Here is a 23,029-nt window from a genome sequence, read left to right as displayed (position 1 = left end):
AACCTTCTTCTATCTAAACTCTCTAAGCTTAACCTATCTCCTTCCTATCTGAACTGGTTCTCTAGCTACTTATCCAACAGATATCAAGCAGTAAAATGAAAAAAGGCAACCTCCTCATTCCTTAATACCCCAACTGGAGTTCCTCAAGGTTCCATATTGGGTCACCTCCTCTTTAATATATTTATTAATGACTTCCGCAACTCTATCCCTTTCTCTATCATGATCCAATATGCAGACAATTCTACCATTATTTTCTCAGCCACTTCTATCCCCACACTTCTAAAGCTAACTCAAGATGCTTTTTCTTCCACTGAACAATGGATGGAAAAAAATCACTTAGCACTCAATGCTTCTAAAACCAAATTAATAGTATTTACTCCCTCTAAAGTCACCCCTTTCAACAAAAACACATTTTGTATTACTAGTCAGAACAACACAACCCTGGAACTGGTATCAGAGACCAAGCTACTTGGCATCCAAATTGACAATCAGCTTAAATTTAACTCACACATACGACTAAATATCAAAAAAAACATCAAAAACTAGGCATGCTTTATCAACAAAATCATTATCTTACACCCACCACTAAACTCACCCTCTCTACATCTTTTCTCATCCCCTCCCTCCTCTATGGTGCCCCTCTCCTAACTAATCTACAATCCTCTCTGAAAACTCAACTATCTTGTTGCTACAACAAAATCGCCAAGTTCGCCACTAGCCATAAGTCTTCCACTCACCACTGTTCCTCTCTCCACAAACTAAAATGGCTAGAGCTACCCAATCAGCTTATCTATACCCAGCTCACTCTTGCACACAAGCTCATTCTCAACCCCTCACTCTGTCCCTCCCTTTCCTCTGCATTTAAAATGCACCTACCTGACAGAGTGCTAAGGTCTAACAACCAAAATCTTTTAGAAGTATACAAACCAGCTTGCCCCCCAGGCAAACACCTCCTATCCTTTAGTCTAGCATGACTCTGCAACTCCCTACCACCATCCATTCGTACTACCCCTAGCTACTCTATCTTCAAAAAAACTCTCCACTCACATCTAGTAACCCAATGGGAATGCTCCTGCTGCCACCCTACATAACTTACTCTGCAAACTTTCATCTTCTCTTCCCTTCAATAACATTCTTCCTTTTCATATATTCTTGTAAATTAATTTCTAAATGTATGTAATTCTTACCCACACCTCTCTCTGCAAGTTTACCACATGTATTATCGATCCTGAATATGTCTACTAATTATTCCCTTAATATTCTGTATTATCTGTTCATTTATCACTAACATAGACTGTTTGTAATATTTGTCCGTGTCTAAATTTCTGTAGTATACTTTCAATCTATGACATATTTTCAATCTATGACATATAGTAATGTTAATAGTCTTTGGTCTGCTCTATTTTATAACTCATGTAAGCTTATAATCTGCATCATATTGTAACCTTGATTTTTATGGAGCTTTTCTCCCCAGGACTCCATTGAAAACGGGTTCACTTTGGCCCAATGGACTATCCTGGTAAACCAACTGCAAATAAATAAATAAAATAAATAAATAAATAAATACTCTCCCATTTCAATGACTAGATGGAAATCTAAATGGTTTTCTTGGCTCAGGGTGGTGGTATTCCCAGTATTTAAAATCGGTGTACAGAACCCTTGTTTACTATTAAGTCTGTATTTCTGTGACAAGTTGGATCAATAGGTTACTTGGATAGCCTCTATCTAAGAATATCCGTCTAAGGGTTTCACATTCTTCTTCAAAATGTAAATCCTCAGTACTCATCCTTGCAGCCCGCACTAACTGACCCTTCACCACCGACTTTTTCTGGTGGAAAGGGTGAGAGCTAGTGTAGTGCAAGAAAGAATTTGAATAGGTGTTTTTCCTATACATGCGGGCTGTATACCTCTGATTACCTCTATCCTTAGTTAACTCAATATCTAGATAAGCTACTGATTCCATCTGATAAGAACTAGTGAACTGTAAAAAAGTGGTTGTGTTATTCAAATAACCAACTAAATTAGTGGCCATGTCCATGTCCCCTTTTAGTATCATACATATATCATCTAAAAAACCAAGTACAGTTTTGAATTAACAGTGGAGTTGTCCAAAATGAATGTGCTCCCAATGGGCCATCACCAATTTGGCGAAACTCACCCCACAAGGTGACCCCTCCTGTTTTCTGCAGGAAAATTCCCTATCAAACATAATGAAATTATTTGATAAAAGGATACCCAATTATTCCATGGTTAACCTCATTTCTGTTTGTGGTGCCCCCTCAGATCTCATTAGTTCTATTACCCACTCAATACCTATGCCGTGGGGATTAGTAGTGTAGAGACCGTGTACATCTATTGTCAAATAGTTGTAATCACCCATGTACTCCAGTACGTTGATGTCTAATAGGAAAGACCATGGGTCTTTACATATCTGTGGTTCTAACTTTACATATTTCTTCTGCATGGAATCAACGACTTTCGCACATGGGTAAGTAATAGACTGTCTGGCGTCCACCAATGCTCTCATTGGTGGATCTACCAGACTTTTGTGGATCTTAGGGATATCAAACAGTAGAGGCAACTTCGGAGATGGCATAGACGTGTAATTATTCTCTTCTCTCTTCCTCCCCTTCAATAAACAAACTTACTACTTTATCTTCTCCTCGTTACATTAATGTACAAATATAACTAGTAAAATATTTCAGCTATGTAACTATTACACTATGTATATAATATATAATTATGAATGTATCCCTCTGATGAATGCATTTCTATGTATTTCACTTGCCACAGTTTAATGTATGACACTGTAATGCAAAAATGGGTGGTACTGATGAATGTAATGTGTGGCCCTGTAATGCAGTAATCTGTAAAATTTCTATGTTCTGTTGGAGCTTTTCTCCTCGGGCCACCGCTGAAAATGGGCATTTGTAGCCCAGTCAGACAAATATAAAATAAATAAATAAATTATTTGTGTTGATGTCTATCAAGGAGTCTATAATTAAATTGTTAAGGAATAACCTTATACGATTGTGTGCTGTATTCACCTAATTCATACTAACATTTGTGTAAGCTTCGCCCTCTAAACCTCTACGCATTCTTGCCGCACAGTCACTCATATTCATTAGAACAAGTCCGCCACCCTTACCGGGCTTCATTATGCGTACTCATAGTGACTTGAAGTTAGAAAGGGCTTCTATTTCATTTTTAGAAAGACTTCTATTCTTGTCATGCTTATATGTTATGTTCAACTTAGTTCTAAAATCAAGTTCGCACATCCGATCAAAGAGCATAAGTGTTGGATGGGTGGGAGGATTAAATGCACTAGAAACTCGTAGATGTCCTTCAAGGATGCATCTGCAGTCCTAACAAATGGGTTGTCCTGGCCTCAGGCAGCCCCTGGATTCCAAAGTCTGGGTCTGGCTAGCTGCAGTTCAGCGGGTATAAAGGCATCACATTTTCCTCAGTCTTTCTTGCAGCAGAAGCTGTTCGCAAGTGCCGGTCGGTCAGAACCAGAGATTGCTACCTTCCTTCAGCGAGGCCTCATCCAGCATGGCTGAATCTGCTACTGAAATTCCACCTGCTCTTACAGTTTCACAGGATTTATCTGATACTATCCCTTTAGATATATCCACTCCTGCACGTGGAGCTGCTAGGCCCCTGCATCCATGTCGATTAAGGCTTTTGCCAGGGCTAAAGCAGCAAAATCAACCAAGACTGTGTCTACTAAGACCCTAGTACTCAAATGCTTAGTCTAGCAGAGGATCTCATTTCTTTGATCAGTGACAGGGCCTCTCACCCACCTCCAGAGAAGAGGCCTAGAGCAGAGCCCCCTGAGCCAGTTTCTTCAGATTACTCTTCTGATGATTCAGAAAATACAATCCCTCCAGAAGGCCCTTATTCTGGACTCTGATGCAGAAGACTCCATTCCTTCTGCCTCTCCGCCTGAGGAATTTTCTTTTGGGAAACCTTGCATGCTATGAGGGAACAATTTCAATGGCAGGGCCAGGTTTTTTCAGACTCTAGGAAAAAGCTTAGGACCTTTTTGCATTTGCCACAGCGTAGGCCTTTAGCCATTCCTCCAGTACTTACTGTTGTGGATGATGCATTTAATGATGCTTGTACTGCCCCTGATTCATATCATTTGTATAAGGCTCCTTTTGCAGATCCTGAAACTATTTCACAAGGACCCAAGGCTGTAGCAGCTACCCTTAAACTGTCAATTCCACATGATTCAGTATCAGGAATTTATGTTAGACCAGTTAACTAAAAACTGTCCTGAACCATTGGACAAAAAGTCTCTTCAGGAAATGGTACATAACATACAGCAGGTCAGTAATCATTCCTTAAAATGCAGCTATGATGCACTGGAGGCTTCCTTTAGATCAGCTATGACTGGTACAGTGATCAGAAGGCATGCATGGTTAAAAGAGCAGTCCTTACCAGACCATGTAAAATCAAAGCTCCTAGATGCTCCCATGGATAAGCATAATTTGTTTGGCTCACCTGCACAGCAGGTGCTGAAGAAGGTGGAAGAGAAAGCAAAATCTGTCCAGACAGTCAGGTCCAGCCTCCAAGGTTTGGTAGGAACTGGCCTTCCAAGAATTGGTCCTTTCCAGGCACCACCAGAGCACAGAGAGGCAGGAATAAGAGGCAGGGGTCAATCCAGAGGTGCCTACAGGGGACGCCAGTGGCAGCCGCCACAGATCCAGCCACTACCACTTCCACAGGACAATCACAGTGACAACAACTAGATGCACCATTTTCAGTAAACTGGCATTACATCACAGGAGACAAATGGATTTTACAGACAATGAGAGGAATGCCAAACCTACCTCCAAATCAAAAGACAAAAGCTCTAGAACAAATAGACAACTTAATAAGGATGAGAGCTATAGAAACTATGGAACAAGGGCAAGGATTTTACTCCAGACTCCAATGGAGACCTATTCTAGACCTGTCCGCTCTGAACACATATCTCATTGTTCCAAAATTCAAGATGCTGACCCTACAGCAGCTTCTTCCCATGCTGGGCAAGGAGTCTTGGCTGGTAACTCTAGATCTCAAGGAGGCATACCATTGCAGAAGATACCTCAGATTTCTTGCAGGATAAGAGCATTATCAATTCTCAGTATTGCCCTTTGGCTTATCTAAATGCCTGGCATCAGTAATTGCTCATTGCAGGCAAATTAGCAAAAGATTTGAAAAGGTCATTCATCTGCTACAAGCCCTGGGATACACAGTCAATATAAAAAGTCAAGGCTGATACCATCCCAGAGGATAACTTTCTTGGGTGCAGAACTGACACATCAAATCAAATGGCATCCCTCACAGCAGAAAAGCAGAAGCACCTTCCTCTCTATTTCATGGCATAGAACCAGTTAACAGCAAGGAAAGTCCTGCAAGCCCTGGGTTACATGGCATCCTGCATAATATTGATTCCACATGCCAGACTACATGGAATTTATGGTCTCAGCACAAGCACAGCCTAGAAACCCAAATTCCAATAATTCCATGCCTGAAGGCCTGTCAATTGAACAAAGGACTACCCTTCCACAGCCCTCAACCAAGCCAGACTATCACCCACATGCAGGACAAGTGCATACAAGGCTTATGGACTCAAGACCAGCTGAACCTACACATAAATCAAAAGGAGATGCTGGCAGTGAAACTGGCAATTCAGACATTCAGACCGTTTCTTCAACAGGGTCAATTGCTGATAAGGACGGACAACACCACAGTTATGTGGTACATCAACAAACAGGAGGCACACATTCATACCTCTATGCCGGATGGCAATGGACCTCTGAATGTGGCCCTGAGCTTCAACATTCAGCTCCAGGCAATATTTGTACCAGGAAAAGAAAATATACTAGCAGACATCCTAAGCAGAACTACGAATGGATGCTGCATCCAGACATCTTCAAATCCATTACAAGAAATGGGGACTACCAGAAATCCCCACACAACCACCAATTGAAAAGGACATACCACCCTCTGGCTTGGAAGGTGGACTCCTATCTTTCAGCTGGGAAAACCTGACAGCATATGCATTCCCACCTCTTCCTTTGATGCACAAGGTGCTATTGAAGATCAAAGAAGGGATCATCCTGATAGCTCCAGACTGGCCGAGGCAGCATTGGTACCCATTACTGAGGAGTATGTCTCGAACAAATATGGCCTCTGGCCCTAGTTCACTGCTAACACAGAACAACTTCAAAACCCTGCATCCAAGCTCAGCTAGCTGCCTGGAACATAGCATAAGACAAAATAACCCAGATTTATCTCAAAGGGTTAAAGACATTATCTTGGAGGCTAGACCCTCAACAAGGAAAACTTATTCAGCAAAATGGAAAAGATATCTCATTTGATGTGTCACTGGTAAACATAGCTAACATCCTGCAGAACTTTTCCACAATGGCCTGTCCTATTCTTCCATTAAGACTCACGCATCAGCTATTCCAGCAGCACACAACATGGACCCTCCAGTCTCCTCTCATCCTCTACTCAGCCAGCTTCTCAGAGGAATTAAAATGTAAAGCCACCAAGGAAGCCACCATTGCCATGGGACTTGAACTTTGTGCTGGAAAGAACCAGCAGCAACAGCAGAATTACAGTACTTATCATGGAAAACTGCTTTCCTGCTTGCAATCACTTCAGCAAGAAGGGTTTCTGAATTACAGGCATTAATGGCAGTACAGCCCTTCCTTATCTTCCATCAAGATAGAGTGTCCATGAGAACTAATCCTACTTTTATGCCAAAGGTGGTCTCAACCCACAGAACAGGTACTACCTGGACAGAACCAAGAGCAATAGAAAAACTGACCAGCTACTGGTAGCATATGCAACAGGAATGGAAGGAAAAGCAATTTCAAAACAGACAATCTCAAAGTGGATAGGAAATTGCATTAGATTTTGTTACTCTTATCATGGAAAGACAACTCCAGAAAACATCAGACCTCACTCCACAAGGGCTACAGCCACTACTACAGCTTTTTGGCTACCAAAGACATTTTAGAGGCTGCTACTTGCATACATTTGCCAAGCATTATAATCTACCCTTATACTCCAGATCCCGAGCAGGTTTTGCCACTGCTGTTTTGCAAGGGATCTTAACTACACCATAATCTTATTATTACCTCCTCCCCAGTTTGGCTATGGTATTCTACCCATTTGTTAGGACTGCAGATGCATCCTTGAAGGACATAGTACAGTTTTGTACCTACCATAAATGTAGATGTCTAGGGTATTTGCCCATCTTGTAGCTAGCTGGGGAATCTATTATGGTGTATTTGTTTGTATATATGTATATACATGTTTATTTCTATTTGCTCTCTATTGTTTGGAAACATTTGCATTTATCCAAATTTAGCCTTCCTAGAGGGCACCTGGCATCTGGGGCAAGAAACACTGAGGAAATGATGCCTTTATACCCGCTGAACTGCAGCTATAAGGGCTGCCTGAGGCCAGGACAACCCATTTGTTAGGACTGCAGATGCATACCTCTCAGACATCTACATTTATGGTAGGTACAAAACTGTACTTTGCTCTGTCCCCCTTGGTAACTGTCACTCCCGAGTAATGCGCACAAATTCAATTTCCGGATGTAAAACTTAAAGTCCAAAATTAAATTAGACAAATCTGAATAGCGAGGGGGCACAAAGGTTAAGCCCTTAGCAAACAATTCAGTTAGAATATTGTCTATTTCAAAGTTTGTGAAATTGTAGATCTTAAAGTCGCCTTCATTGTTAGTGATGATTCTACACATTATCACTTACCCCGTCACTGGCCTGACCAATCACCTCTTGCGTCTGTTCATTTGCCAAGTGTTATACACTTGTTTCTGTTGCCTCTTGTTGTGGTTCTGGCCTTGGGAGATGAGAACATTTTCATTATTGTTGTTGTTAATACCCTGCTGTAACTGGGCATCAAGTTCGTCCACTTGTTGGTTAATCTGTCGAAAAGTAGTTCCAGGTTTTCCCCAGAGTTGTTCCTTTGGTTCTAGGGGTTTGGTTGTGCTCCACCAATTGAATTCCAAGTCTGGGATGGAGGTGGGTTTGGATATGCCACTCCATTACTATAATCTTTCCGGTCTCTCTGCAGTTTTTTTTATTTTGGTTTCTCTTATTTTTTGCACTTGTTGGTTAATACTAGTAAAAATTCTTGTGTAGTCGTATTGATATCACAAAAAGTCATTGTCCATTTTGATCCTATTATCTAATTCCGTAACTTCGTCAGCCAATTTGCTAATAAAAAGCTGGTAGTGTCTTGTCATTAATCCCAATAGTTCCAAACCTTGTTTGTTGAATAGTTGGATCAGTTCTTGATGAAATAAAGATCCAGTTTGTAACCCTGTAGGGTACTGCCATGAACGCAGTCCTTTTGGGACCACGTCTTCTTTCATACATTCTTCAAAATAGCTGATTTCCAACTGAAGTTTCTTAATCTTTAGTAGTTTATAATCTAACATTTTCAGTTTTTCCACAATATTAAAACCTCCTCCTGCTGGTTGTCCCTGAATGTTATTACTGTTTTGAGTGCTCAGCCGCGGCTGTTTGCCGAGCCAAGTATTCAAGCCAGGGACTCCAATAAACCCCGAGGAGTTTTCTGGTAATGGAGTGCTGTTCTGTAAAGGCTGTCATCCCCCTCCACTCACCGAATTATTGCAGTTCAATGGGTTGTTACTGTCGGTCTCATTCAATTCTCCGACTATGTGGCCGACTTCAGTTCGTGGTGTTGTACTGTTTGTAGTATCCAATCCAATAAGAACAGTCATGTTCCCAACATCACCTTGAGTTTGTTGTGCCAGTGAGATTTATGAAGCGTACGAACTCTCTGCAGCCATGACTACACAAACAAAACAACTTGATAACTGAACTATTAAACACAAAACAAAAAAGATCTGTCCACTTTCTACTCACTCAAAACTTTAATAAAACCAAGGGGAAACGTACACATAAAGCACTTTTCGTTTTTTGTTTGAAATGAATTTTATAAAAAAATGGGACATAGTGACTACGGATAGGGACATTAGGAACAAAATAGGAGAATACCCAGTAGTCATTTTTAAAAAAGGAATGAATTTGAAGAACATAATGGAAACTACAAAACCAACTCTTAGTAGGAACCCTGGGATGTACAGATGTGACACGTAATCAATGTAAACATGTTGAGACAGGACTTAAATTTAGAGTTAAGGGTTGAGTTTACTGTACAAAGGACAAATTTAACTGTAACTCTAAATCTGTGGTCTATTTAGCAGTATGTCAGTGCTGTTCAGCATTTTATATTGGTAAAACCGATCGTAAGTTTAGAGAGCGAGTGTATGAACATATATACAATACAACATTAGTAGAAACAAGACCGATAATGCATTGGCAAGACACTCTGGAGAATCTCCAAATCACAAATTTAAATTCCGAGTAATAGATCAAGTGAAGACAGATAGTAGAGGACCACCAACTACCCTACTACTTGAAAGGTTAGAGTTACTATGGAAAATTAGACTAAATTCTTGCCAACACACGGGTCTAAATGAAACCTCTTCTATAGCCTGTATTTTAAAACTTAAAAGTCTGATAAGGTAAATTTTCTATATCTAGACAAAAAAATAAACTTGTGGCAACTTGTAACATATATATATTTGTACTTGAAAAATATATACATTTATTTTTTTATTTTTATCTTCTGGGAGAGTAGCTTATTTATTGCATTTTTTATATGATTACATTTTTTATACAATCCATTTTAAGTAGACTGTATTATTGGGTATTTTAGGGATTTCAGCACTCGTAATGTTTGTATTTTTTTGTACGTTTTGTACTTAACGTTTTAGCTTCAGAATTGTTTAATGTTAATTTAACAAGTCTTGATTGAAATGAGTCGTATGTACTTTACTTATTTAAACAGCTGTACTGCAGAATGTTATCTGAAGAAGTTTAGTTACCTAACTAAATGAAAAGCACTGTGTGTATGTTTCTCCTTGGTTTTATTAAAGCTTTGAGTGTGTAGAAAGTGGATGGCTCTTTTTTGTTTTGTGTTTAACAGTTCAGTTATCAAGTTGTTTTGTTTATTTAATTTTTTGGGGGGTTTGGAGGGGAGGGTGGGGTCCAGGAACCAGCTTCAGCCACATTTAAGGCAGCAATGATACAAAATCACATGAATATAGAATATTAGCACTGATTCAGCAGAATACAAAGTGACACTAATGCTTAGTATATTACTGAGGCAGCATTAATTTAAAAATTTTATAAAGCATTACAACATTTACAGAGCATTATATATGGGTGTAATTAGTAGTATTGACAATGGTTTCAGTATTGATACTGCACTGAATACTACAATCTGGAAAGCACCAATCTGAGCATTTTGAGAATCTACAACACTGACAATATACCTTACAGCCTAAATTAACACCCGAGCAAGCTGTTACACTTATTTCTTAGACATCTGCAGGATTCACAGTCAGAAATGTCAGGAGATCAAGAGAACTAAGATGAAAGAAACACAAACAGTTAGATTACATTCTTAAGTCTATGTACACATATTGATTGTAATATTTGGTGTCATGTTTGTAGAAGAGTTACTTTAGCAGAAGCTTAGAATGTGTACTACAAAGGCTAAATGCATAGGAATTTTTGCTGAGTGTCACAGCCAGTCTTGTAAAAGGAATAGTTGTGTAAAATCTTACCATAATGATAGATGCCTTTCTCTTCCATGTTGCAGTACTCATAACATGAGGGATTCCCTACCGAATGTCCGGCCAGTATACCAAAGATTTAAATTACTGCAAGGTGCATGCAACGTTGCACATAGGCTAACAGCCAATGTAGGCCCATAAATGTGATGTCTGCACATACCATCCTCAGAACTGAATGGCTCAGTCAGAACACCAGTCCAAGGATATGAGGTAGAAGCAAAATATTATCCAAGGAAAAGCATGAACCAAGAGAGGAGGAGGGCAGGATGGAACACTGCAACATGGAAGAGGACATCTATGGTTATGGTAAGATTTTACACAACTATTCTAAGTCCTTCTACTCCCATGTTGCAGTATTCATAACATGAGGGAGAGTACCAAAGCTCATGAAAGGGAAAGGGAGGTTGCAGCAGAGGAAGCCTTCATGAAGCCATGCAGGACTGCCCTGGCAAAGCCTGCTCTGGATCTGCAGACAGTATCCAGCTTGTAATGCTTGGTGAAAGTATGGACAGAAAGACCATGTAGCTGCCTCCAAAGTACAGGCAATGTCCAAACCTTTGAAAAAGTCCCCAGATTAAGCTATAGCCCTAGTGGAATGAGATTTTACTGAGGAACAGGGTTTTTTCATGAAAAACATAAAAATAAATGACCTTAGAGATACAAGTAGAAATAGTCTGTTTAGACACAGTGCCCTGGGATGAAAGGATACAAACAGTTGCTCTGATTTCCTAATGGACTTAGACAACTCAGATTTTTACCTAGACAAGACCAAGTACATCCAAGGTATACAGCACCCTTTCACTGGAATTTTGTGGGGAAGGAAAGAAAGAAGGTAAATGAAAAGACTGGTTAAGGGACAAATCATTAACCACTTTAGGCATGAAGGAGGGTTAGTGCAGACAGCGGCCCTATCCTTGTGGAAAATCAGAAAAGGTTGAGAAATGATCAAGGCTTGAACTTTGGAAATTATTTTGCTGGTAGCCATCACTTCTGCTAGAAGAGTCTTCCACATGCAATGCTTCAAAGAAGCTGAGACTGCAGTCTCAAAGGGAGCCTGAGTAATCTTTTCCAGCACAAAATTCAAATTCCAGGGGTGAAGTACAGATTTCCTGGGAGGTCTGATATGAAGGATGCCCTTAAAAAAAAAGCTTAACCTCTAGCCTAGAAGCTAAAGGAGGAGACAGAGGCACACATGCAGACACAGCGGATAAGTGGGCCTTACTAGAAGAATAAGCAAGCCAATCCGGCCTTAAGCAGCTTACACAAATAAGGCGGAACTAGTGGAATATCCACTGAAAAAGGATCTGGCTGTTTCTTAAGACACCAGATGGAGAATCTCTTCCATTTGGACAAGTAGGACCTCCTAGTATTGGGTTTCCTGGCCTCCTGCAGGACTAGAAGCACGTCCTTAGAAAAAAGGTGTCAAAAAGCAATCAGAGGCCTATCGCCAACAGAGTCAGTCTCAGGGCTGTTAGATGTGGGTTAATAAGAGATCTCTTGTCTTGTGTGAGAAGACCCACCCTATGAGGTAACTTGTGATGACTGACCTTGGGTAGTTGCAGAAGAAGAAGAGGGAAGCAGTGCTGTCTTAGCCAAAAGGGGGTCACCAGAAAGATTTTTGGTCTGTTCTGCTGAACTTTCAGCAGAAATTTCTGAATGATTGGGAAGGGGGGAATGCATAAAGAAACACTCCCTTCCATGAGGTTGAGAGAGAGGCCATCTTCCATACCAGATGACCTGGGACTCTGGCACAAAACTTTGGAGGTTGACTGTTCAAGGGGGAGGCAAGCAGATATATTTGAGGAGTACCCTACTAGTGGAGAATGTCCAGAAACACATCCATGTGAAGCATCCATTTGTGGGCTTGTGTCATGGACCTGCTGAAAAAATGTCTGCCAGGACATTTTGAGCTGAAGCCATGTAAACATTTAGTAAAAGGACCTTTGTTTGAGAAGTAATCTGCCAAGCCTGAAGGGCCAATCTACAAATCAGGTATGACTTTGTCCCCCCCGCTTGTTCACATACCAAAGGACTGTGGTGTCATCTGTGAACAGTTTCAGGGGACATGGACAAAGAAGAGTGGAAAGCTTCTACAGCAAGAATCAAAGACCTTATCTGTTTGATGTTGTTATGTTGTTTCCTTATAGAGGGAGACCACAGGACTTGAACTTTTAAGTTTCCCAACATCACTCCCCACCCAGGGTCTGAAGCATCTGTAAATAACTCCTTTACAGGGTGAGGAGGCTGTAGAAGAAGCCCTGGATTTAGAGATATTTGTTGAATCCACCACTGTAATTCTTTCTTCAGGCAAGGGAGCAGAGGAAGAACAAACTCCAGAGGATGAGCATACTGGGACCAGATTGATTTCAGATACCACTGGAAATTTTGCATGTGAAGTCTGGCTAAGGGTAACATGGGGATAACAGATGACATGAACCCTAGCATTCGGAGAAACTCTCTGGCTGTCAATGAAGTTAAGAGTGAACAACTGTTGAAAATAGGTCAGAAGACGCTGCACTTTTTGCAGAGGTAGAGAAGCCATCATAAGGTCTATCCTTATCCTGCAACCTAGGAAAACCTGATCCTGAGAAGGGTTGAGACAGGACTTGTAGTTGCCAGTGAACCCCAAGATTTGGAGCAAGGAGATGGTGACTTGAAGATTCTTTAGCAGAACGTATGGACGGTCTGCTTGAATAAGCAGGATGTCCAGGTAAAGGTAAACGAGAATTCTGTGAAGCATGCAAAAGGCAGTGACAGGAGCCAAGCATTTTGTGAGCACCCTTGAAGTCATGGAGAGTCCAAAGGGCAAAACACAAAAATGAAAATGAGATGAAGCAAGAGAAAAATGTAAGAATTTCCTGAATACAGGTTGAGTCACAATATGAAGATATGCATCTCTGATACCTAGAGAAACCAGGAAAGCCTAAGGTAGTACGAAGGGGAACAAGGTCTGGAAGGTGAGCATCCTGAAGGTGGGAACCTGTAGAAAAAGGTTGAGTTGTGACAGGTCTAAGATGGGTCTCCAAGGAACATCCTTTCTCGGGACTAGAAACATCCTAGAATAAACCCCTTTTCCTCTTTGCAGAGGGGGAACCTCCTGAATGATTCCCTGTAAGATCAGGTCTCGAAGCACCTGATTAAGCATGTAGTAACCGTTATGGATAACAGAAATGACCCATTTGTCTGTGGTTATGTTTATCCATGATGAAAGAAAGTGAGAAAGGTGCTGGGAAAGAGGAATATTGAGGAGTCTGGGCAGGTAGTCGCAAACTACCTGGTTTATCAGGAAAGGGGGACTTTTGAGCAGTGGCTGGTTGAGTTCTGGAAGAGATCAGCCTGCATGTTCCTTTCTTGGAAGAGGAAGGAGGGGTACGGGTTTTCTTCCTCACAAAATGTGGTTTGCAAGGGTAATTCCTATGACACTTAGGAACTGGGGACAAAAATGTGCTTAAATTCCTGTACCAATTTTCCTTTTCCTTGAAGGGATTTGAAAAGGGCAGACACATTAGCACCAAAAAAGTACATTTGTGTACACTTCCCATAAATGTAGATGTTCGAGTGTATTCACTGTTGCAATCATCACATTTGGGTTACCTACTTGCAGTAGCCCTCAGTCGGCCTGATTGTCATTATCAGAGTCTTGGGTCCTGCGTCGGTTGCGGTCTCATCTTCCGTGACGTCAGGTAGTCAGGGGTATAAAGCATGGAGCCGACGCCATTACATCAGTTTTTCTTGCCTCAGATGTCAGGTGCCCCCCTAATGGGAAGCAATTAAATAAATAAATAAATATATATGTATATACATAGATACAAGGTTATACCTCCAACAAAAAAGCAAATACATCAAAAAGTTTTTAAGCATAGTAAAGGAGAGTAGAGGTATAGCCAAAAGAAGTCAAAGGGCTGGAGGGAGGGTAACCAGGACTGCAACAGTGAATACACTCGAACATCTACATTTATGGTAAGTGTACAAAACTGTACTATGTTCTTCATGTTTCACTGTTGCAGTCATCACATTTGGGTATATTCCCAAAGCTAAGGATGGGAGGAGGACTTTAGGTAGAATTAGGACCAGCTATAAGGCCCTGCAAGACTGCAGTGGCAAAGCCAGCTCTAGATTTAGAGAAAATTGGAAAATGATAATGCTTGGTGAAAGTATGAACAGAACTCCAGGTAGCAGCTTCTAGGATGTCCATGGTAGGGACACCTCTGAGAAAGGCTGTAGAGGTAGATGTAGCCCTGGTTGAATGGGGTCTAATCCCCTGTGGGATAGGTTTTCCATGGTGTTTATAGCAGAAATGAATGCAATGGCCTATCCATTTAGAAATTGTTTGCTTTGAAAGAGCCTTCCCTTCTGCCCCTGCAGCAAATGTCACCAGCAGTTGTTCAGATTTCCTTTGAGGTTTAGTCCTGTCCAAGTAAGGGCCTGTAATTCAGAAACCTTTCTTGCTGAAGTGATTGTTAAAAGGAAAGCTGTTTTCCAAGAAAGGAATTTTAACTCTGCACTTGCAGCTGGCTCAAAGGAGGAAGTGTGAGCTTTTCCAATAAAAAGTTAAGGTCCCAGGCTGGAGTTGGGGCTCTCCTGGGTGGTCTTACGTTTTTGGCCCTTCTGAGGAACTGCTTGAGCAGTGCATGAGAAAAGAGGGGTGGTTCTGTGTTGTAATGAGCTGAAATGGCTAAGGCGTGAATTTTGATGGAGGAAAAGGAAAGGCCCTTGTGAAGCATCTCAGTTAAGTATTGAAGAATCTGAGGTAAATTGGGCACTGCTGGGCCATCCCTTGAGTTTGGTTCCAGGCATAGAATTGTTTCCATTTTTCAGCATAAGATTTTCTAGTACTAGGCCTCCTTGCCTCCAAAATGACATCCAACACTTGTTTACTGAGGGATGATAATGGAGAGATTAGGTGATTAGCCAGGCTGCCAGGATCAGGGTTTGAAGCTGGGGGTGCAGAATCTGGCTCTCTTGCTGTGACAGCAGGGTAGGGCTCTGAGGCAGGTGCCATGGGTCTAGCAGTGACAGACTGCGCAAGAGGGGGTACACCAGTGTTGGCGTGGCCAGTCTGGTGCAATCAGTATCATCCTTGGTTTGTCCTGTTTGATCTTTAGTAGTACCTTGGAGAGGAAAGGCAGAGGAGGAAAGGCATAAACTGATAGATTTTTCCAGCTGAAGGACAGAGCATCCACTTTCCAAGCTTGTTTGTGGGGAATCCTTGTGCATAATTGTCCAATTGGTAGTTCTGGGGTGAGGCAAACAGGTCTATATCTGGGCTCCCCCATTTGTTTATCAACATGTTGAAAGTCTCTGGTTCCAGTTTCCACTCATGTGGGTCCATGAGATTTCTGCTTAGTTCGTCTTCCAGTGTATTTAGTTTTCCTGGCAGGAATTGAGCTTGCTTCAGGCACCGCAGGGCAAGAAAGACTGATGTAATGGCGTCAGCTGCATGCTTTATACCCCTACCTGACATCATGAAAGATGAGACAGCAACGGACGCAGGACCCAAGACTTTGATAATTAGGCCGAATGAGGGCTACTGCAAGCAGATAACCCAAATGTGATGACTGCAACAGTGAAACACGAAGAACATCAGCAGACTTGTCAAAAGGTGCATTCATAAGTTTTGCTTTGATATCATCCGGCAACGGCTGTAATCTTACCTAAGAATATTGCCAAACGACAGATCCAAATACAGCTGATCTGGCAGATACCTCAGCTGCATCATAACTACACTTTATGGAGTGATGAGTAACTTGGAAAGAGGCTGCCAAAAGGGAAGAAAGCTGTGCCTTGGCTGAAGAGTCTGGAAGGTCTGAAGCCTGAGAAAGAAGAGATAAAAGATACTTAGACATATGAGTTTGGTAGTTAATGGCCCTGAAGGCCAAAGTAGATGTATACACTTTTTTTTACCTAGTCTCTCCTTCATCTTACTATCTTTATCAGAGGGAAGGAGAGAAGTGGAAGGCAGAAACCTGGAAGGCCTATCTGCAGATACTGAGATCACAGCAGGATTTGCAGGAGGGCATTCAAAAGAAATTTGCTGCCCTCTGGGACCTTGTAAAACCTATCCGGCCTTTTTGCGGGAGGAGGTTGTGAGTCAGTGCTTTTGGAAGCTGACAGAAAAACATCCTGGAAGGCAGGCAACACAGGTGGAATAGCAGAAGGGGAATGGAAGTCCATCTATAAGAGTTAGCTGTACCTCTTCTGTACTTCTGAAGGTATGAGGCCAATAAGGCCATTTTGGGCCAATTTCTAGCTCTTTCAAGTCCCCCTGTATAAAACCTACTTTGGCGTGGTTTTTGCACTTGTTACTACTCAGCCAAGCTCCTCGTGGTCCTGCAGAGTGGTGCTAGCAGCAGAGAGGCTAAAAGAGCGACTGCTAACCTGATAAAAGTGTTTTTTTCCTGCTACTACCTGGGCGACTGTCCAATCTAGCTAAACTGCAAGTATTTCTGCTTCTTGAACTGTTTTAAACTGTTTAAAGTTGTTTTTGCACCTGCACTTTTAAAGTTTGTCCTGTTTGTTGCATTTACCTGTTGTGGTTACACACTCAAGTGCGCTAGCCTGTGTTGCATATTTATTGCATTTTCCTGCTGTTTATTGCAAAAAAAAAAAAAAAAAAAAATATCCTTGTTTCCCGTCTTTCCTGACCTAGAGTAGTCCAAATACAGGCTTTGCTGTATTCTGGACTTTTGGAACGTTCCTGTGTTGCCCATTTCCTTTCTTGGATAAAGGGAGGCTTCTTTGTTCACCAGTGGCAGTGGGGAGCTTAGAGCAGCCTATCTATCCCTGGAGGAGTGTTCCCAGCACAAGAATCTGGTAGTCTATTGGCCGTTTTGGGCCAATTTCTAGCTCCTTCAAGTCCCCCTGTATAAAACCCGCTTTGGCGTGGCTTTGCGCAATTTTGCACATAGCGCAGCATCGGGCAGCTCCGCTTAATTGGGTTTAAACCATTCTCGGTTCCACAAAGTCTGCTCTTCACTTTTTCCCTTAGAATTGATCTAGTTCTCATAATAAACACCCTATATTCCTACTCTAAAGCCTGGCACTTGCTCACTAAAGCAATTATATAAGTCAGCACTAAAAAATTAAAAGCACTACACCCTCACAAACTCCCCTTGAGTACCTTGTTCCCCATTGGCCCTTTTTTCAATTATAAAGGAATTCCCAATGCTATTCTAGCATGTCCAAAGGTCAGTCGTCAATCTCCTCTCCGGTCCAGCTGGTGAATCAGGGAATCTTGAAGCAATGTTACAACTGCCTCATGTACCCAGACAACCCTCTCCTCCTCCCAACAAATTCCAACACATGTGAGAGATGCAACCATATAGCCAAACTGGAGGCTAAGCTCTCTCACCTCAGTACTGGCGTAACCAGTCAGGAGGAGAAGGAAACAACACTCACTACAATTCCAGTCTCACACAGACCTACCACGACAGCAAACCAAACACATAAACACACAAAAACATACTCGGAGGCTCTAAATAAATATCTGCCTAAGCAGCAGAGACCTCCAAAGCAGACACCCAAGCAACTGCTTCCCCAAAACAAAACACGTGCAACACATAGCTCACAAAGCCAGTGTGCCGAACAGTCACAGCCCTTAAGGCTAAACAACACACCTGATACACTTGTAATAGGTGACTCTATCGTCAGGCACACTGACGTCCAGCTCACCAGGCTGAACAAGAAGGTCACGGTGAGCTGCCTGTCGGGTGCTAGGATCTGCCACATAACACACGCACTCAGGTCACTCCAAGGCAAGTACAAATATGACTCAGTCATTGTCCATGCTGGTGTGAATGACCTGAGACGTACCTCCCTGGACTGAAAAGAGACACAGAGGAGCTCTCTGAGCATGTAGCCCAGGCCGGTATGACCCTGACCTTGAGTAGCATATTACCCTCACCAAGAATGATGCCACAATATGAAGACAAGATGATCAATTAAAATAATTGGCTTAAGTATTGGTGTCATTCAAAAGGGATCCAAAGCCTGTCAGCCTGGGATGACATGCTCGACAAGCCACAATGCTTCGCTAGGGACTGCTTGCACCTGTCACCCCTGGGCTTTCGGATATTGGCAAAGGCTCTTGCCACCCCCATAGTGCCTTTTTTAGGCAAGGCTCAAAAGACAAACCCACCTCCATAGGTATCACAAGGGACAAGAAACTAAGAGTAATGCTACTCAACTCCAGAAGTCTAAACCTCAAGAAGCACGCACTCGAAACTCTCCTTAGCATGGAGAACATCAATATCTGTGCAGTAACAGAAACCTGGTTCAAGGCTCCTGAGAGCACCCCAGCACTACCAGGTTATACCTCATACCATGCTTTCTGGCCCCAAAACTTGGACCGAACCACAAAAGGAGGGGGAGTATCAATATTCGTCAAAGATACCCACACCTCCAGGTTGGTGGCACAGCACGAAGCATCAGAGACTATCCATGTGCAACTAACAGTGGGTAAAACTGCCTTCCAGTTTATAGCTTGCTACAGACCACCCTCCCAAACCCAGGAACCCCACTCGGCCTTCCTGAGAACACTGGAAAATATGAAGGTCTCTCCAAACACCATTATACTGGGCGACTTCAACTACCCAAACATAGACTGGGAGCATTACTCTATCTCCAACACTCTAGCCCAAAGGTTCCTAGAATTTATAAACTCAAATGCTATGGAATAACTTGTTACCACTCTCACAAGAGGGGAAAACATACTAGACCTGATCATCACCAACATGGGGGCTCTATGCTCCAGACCAGAAGTGCATCCCTCACTGGTAAGATCAGACTATAAACTAATCTCACTGGATATTCACATCCCTACCACACCCCCTGCCCAGAAAACCACAGTGAAAAACTTCTCTAAAGCAAATTTCACACTCCTCAAAACCGAGCTGGAATCCTTCAAAGCCCCCGGACTTGTGGAAAATACGGCCCAGACCGCAGAATCCTTTATAAACGCATTCTATGAACACCTTCAGGAATGCATGGATCATGCAATCCCAAATAAAACCAAGACCCAATCCTCCAAAGGCAGGCGTCCTGTCTAGTGGACCCCAGGCATAAACAAACTATACAATAGAAGGAGGAAGCTACTACATGATCGAGCAAAATCCCGAAAAGGGAAGGCATCTCTGATCAGTATTAGCAAAAAACTACGGGCACTCATAAAATCGTCTAAGGCCAGCTTCGAGAAAAAAATTGCACAGGACACTAAGGATAATCACAAGGCTTTCTTTAGTTATGTTAGGAACCTGGGTGGGAATTCCCAGATATGCTCAGAATTAGTCCAAAATGACAAAAAATACACAGAACCCACAGACATTGCCAACATCCTAGCTGACAGGTTCAGCTCAAACTCCCCCCCCCCTCCCCACCAAAAGGGCAAATATCTATCCCAGCAGAGTGCTGGCCCCCTGACATCTCAGATGCTCAGGTAAGAGCTGCCCTCTCCAAAGCAAAAACACAGCATCAATGGGACCAGACGGTGTCCCGGCTGCATCTACATGAACTACAAGAAGAGCTAAACCCAAACATAAAACTACTGTTCAATCTCAGCCTTACTACAGGATATGTACCCAAAGAGTGGCGTACAGCAACAGTGGTCCCTCTCCATAAAGTTGGTGCCTCAACGGATCCTGGAAACTATCGCCCCATAAGCCTGACTAGCTTGGTCTGCAAAGCTATGGAAAGGATCATCATGGACCTCATAAATAAAGATATTGGGGACCTACAGACACTGGATCCTACCCAGTTAGGCTTTGTTAAGGGCAGATCCTGCCTCTTAAACCTGGTTGATTTCTTTGAAACAGTCACCAAGGTCATTGACGAGGGGAAGGTAGTCCACACAGCCTACATAGACCTCGCAAAAGCCTTCGATACAATACCCCACTCGGGCATTATAGATAAGCTCACCAGCTTAAATATAAACCCCTATGTCACTAGATGGGTTGCAAACTGGCTCAAGGACAGAACCCACATGGTTAGAATTGCTGGAGCCATGTTAGACTCCAAACCAGTTACAAGTGGCGTCCCACAAGGCTCAGTCCTGGGACCTCTCTTGTTCGGTATATATTTTTCGGAGGTACAGGCCAACACGGAAGGACTGTGGCTGACCAAGTTCGCAGATGACTGCAAACTAGGCGCCATAATAGACTCTCCAGCCGACACAAGCATCCTACAAAAGGGCCTCATAGAAACAGACAACTGGTGCCAGAGCCATGGCCTCAAGCTAAACTCCAAAAAGTGTATAGTCATCCTCTTTGGCAAAAACAAAGTGCCCACAAATTACCACATAGGTGGTAATCCATTAAGTATGGAAGAAGTAATTAGGGACCTGGGGACCCAAGTTGATAGCAATCTCTCATTTGAAAACCACGTGGCCAAAGTGGTTAGAAAAACATTTTATATAGCCCACCTAATCATGAAGGGATTCACATCTAGATCAGGGGAGGTCATCGTGCCTCTTTACTCATCCCTCATCAGGCCCATAATTGAGTACAATGCCCCTTTTGGGATGTACCTTACCAGACACCTGCAGCAACTGGAAAGACCCCAAAAGTACCTCACCAAGAGGATCAAAGGGCTCAAACAGATGCCATATGCAGCCCGGTTAAAGAAACTCCAGCTCCACTCAGTGGCATACTGCCTGCTCAGAGGCGATCTGTGCCTGACGTATAAAGCCATGTCCAACCCGGAATTAATGGACATGCTGCACCTCAGAAAATCCAAATCCCATCGAGCTACATGCTCGAGAGACTTGAACCTCAGCACTGAAATAAATAGGACATGCTGGAGGGACAGATTCATAACCCAGAGGCTCCCTTCACTCTGGAATAAAATCCCAGTCCAGGTTAGGCAGAGTCCCTCATTGACTCTCTTTAAGAGGAATCTTACCCAGGTATCACTTCTGTGTCACTGTTAGACAGAGGCACAGTATACTAACCTCGAAAAAGGGCATAACAAAATTAATTTAAAATGGGTGGCGAAAGCCAAACACACTCTGGCTAGGCTTATAAATGCCCTTGGGCAGATAGCCTAGTATGAACCTATGAACTTTTCCATTTGAAAAAAATCTCTCATTCTGAAAATTGTCTCTCCAAAAGAGATGTTTTCCTCAGAGGAGTCACCACCATTTGAATCTACTTCAAGGAAAGCATAACCCAAGGGATATTCCATTTGTGCTGAGTAAGCAGAGACTCATCTGAAGATGAAACTTTATATGGTTCCTGTTAAAAAAGCAGAACTCCTAGCAAAGGGGGGGGGGGCTGGAGTAGGAAGCAGAGCAGAGGAAGGTCTTAAGGCTATAAAAGCATTAAGAATTTCTGAGAGACAGCCTTCCAGTCTAGGGAAAGACCCTGTGGAGAAGAAACATATTTGTTTTTGTTTCTTTTTAAGAGGACCTACCTTAGGCTGGGATGAATGGACACACAATGGAATGTCTTCAGCAGCTAAGCAAGAAGTAGTAGTAGTGTGAGGGGCATCCAAAGAAGTGACCCCTGTTTCCCCATTACTATCCTGAACAGATATCTGCAAAACCTCTGCAGACGTGCTCATGGCACTCTCCCGAACGGCCTCCAAACTAGTATCCACTGCAGGAAGAGAACCAACCACTGTACAGACCGCTGGGCCTTCACTGGCCTTGGGAGAGACATCTGGATTCATAGGCACACCCAAAGATTTAGGCCTAATCTTTTTTATCTTCTTCTTCGGAGGCTCACTGGACAGACCCAACGTACCCTCCAGTGCAGGCGCTAGTCACTTAAGTCTCTGATTCTTGAGGTAAATGTTAAGGGCAAAATGACGACCGAGGAGCATCTTGGGGACAAATGCCTGACGATCTGCGCAAGTCTTATAGTTGTGAGAGGACTCCAGACAAAACAAACACTGATCGTGGTTATCTTTGTGTGGAATTTGTCTTCCACAACGGCACTTGCCTTTCTTGGATGAAATTAACTTCAAAAAACATGCAGTAGCAAAAGAACACAAATTCCCCAATGACACACTTATCTAAAACAGCAACCACTCTGCAATCAGAAGAATGGGAGAAGATGACGTTTGGACTACCGGCAGAAAAGTTCTGAGGATGGTATATGCAGATGTCACTTTTATGGCCTACTTCAGCTGCTCGCCAGAACACTGGCTGGACGTTCGGGTCACCTAGGTGGGGAATCCCTCATGTTATGATTACTGCAACATGAGAACAGAAGGACATCTAATGCTTCTTTGAGGTGGTGGGTTACAAACTTTTATCTGAAGAAAAAAAGTTAAAAAAGACGAAAACACCAAATTGTTGAAGAAAACACTAAACACAACTTTGACTTTAAGCTTTTT

At 42.5% G+C, this 23,029-nt stretch overlaps 1 protein-coding gene across 1 annotated transcript in view; it reads right to left on the bottom strand.

Annotated features, from left to right (window-relative positions):
- Window positions 1-23,029, bottom strand: part of NOC2L (NOC2 like nucleolar associated transcriptional repressor) — a 1,272,638-nt gene that overhangs the window by 50,506 nt on the left and 1,199,103 nt on the right. The window lies entirely within an intron of this gene.

The sequence above is a fragment of the Protopterus annectens genome, chromosome 2.part1, assembly GCF_019279795.1.
Source record: "Protopterus annectens isolate FY-2018-M chromosome 2.part1, PAN1.0, whole genome shotgun sequence".
NCBI classification, from domain to species: Eukaryota; Metazoa; Chordata; order Ceratodontiformes; family Protopteridae; genus Protopterus; species Protopterus annectens.
Note: the sequence above shows the minus strand (reverse complement) of the source record. Positions and strands in the feature narration are given on the sequence as shown.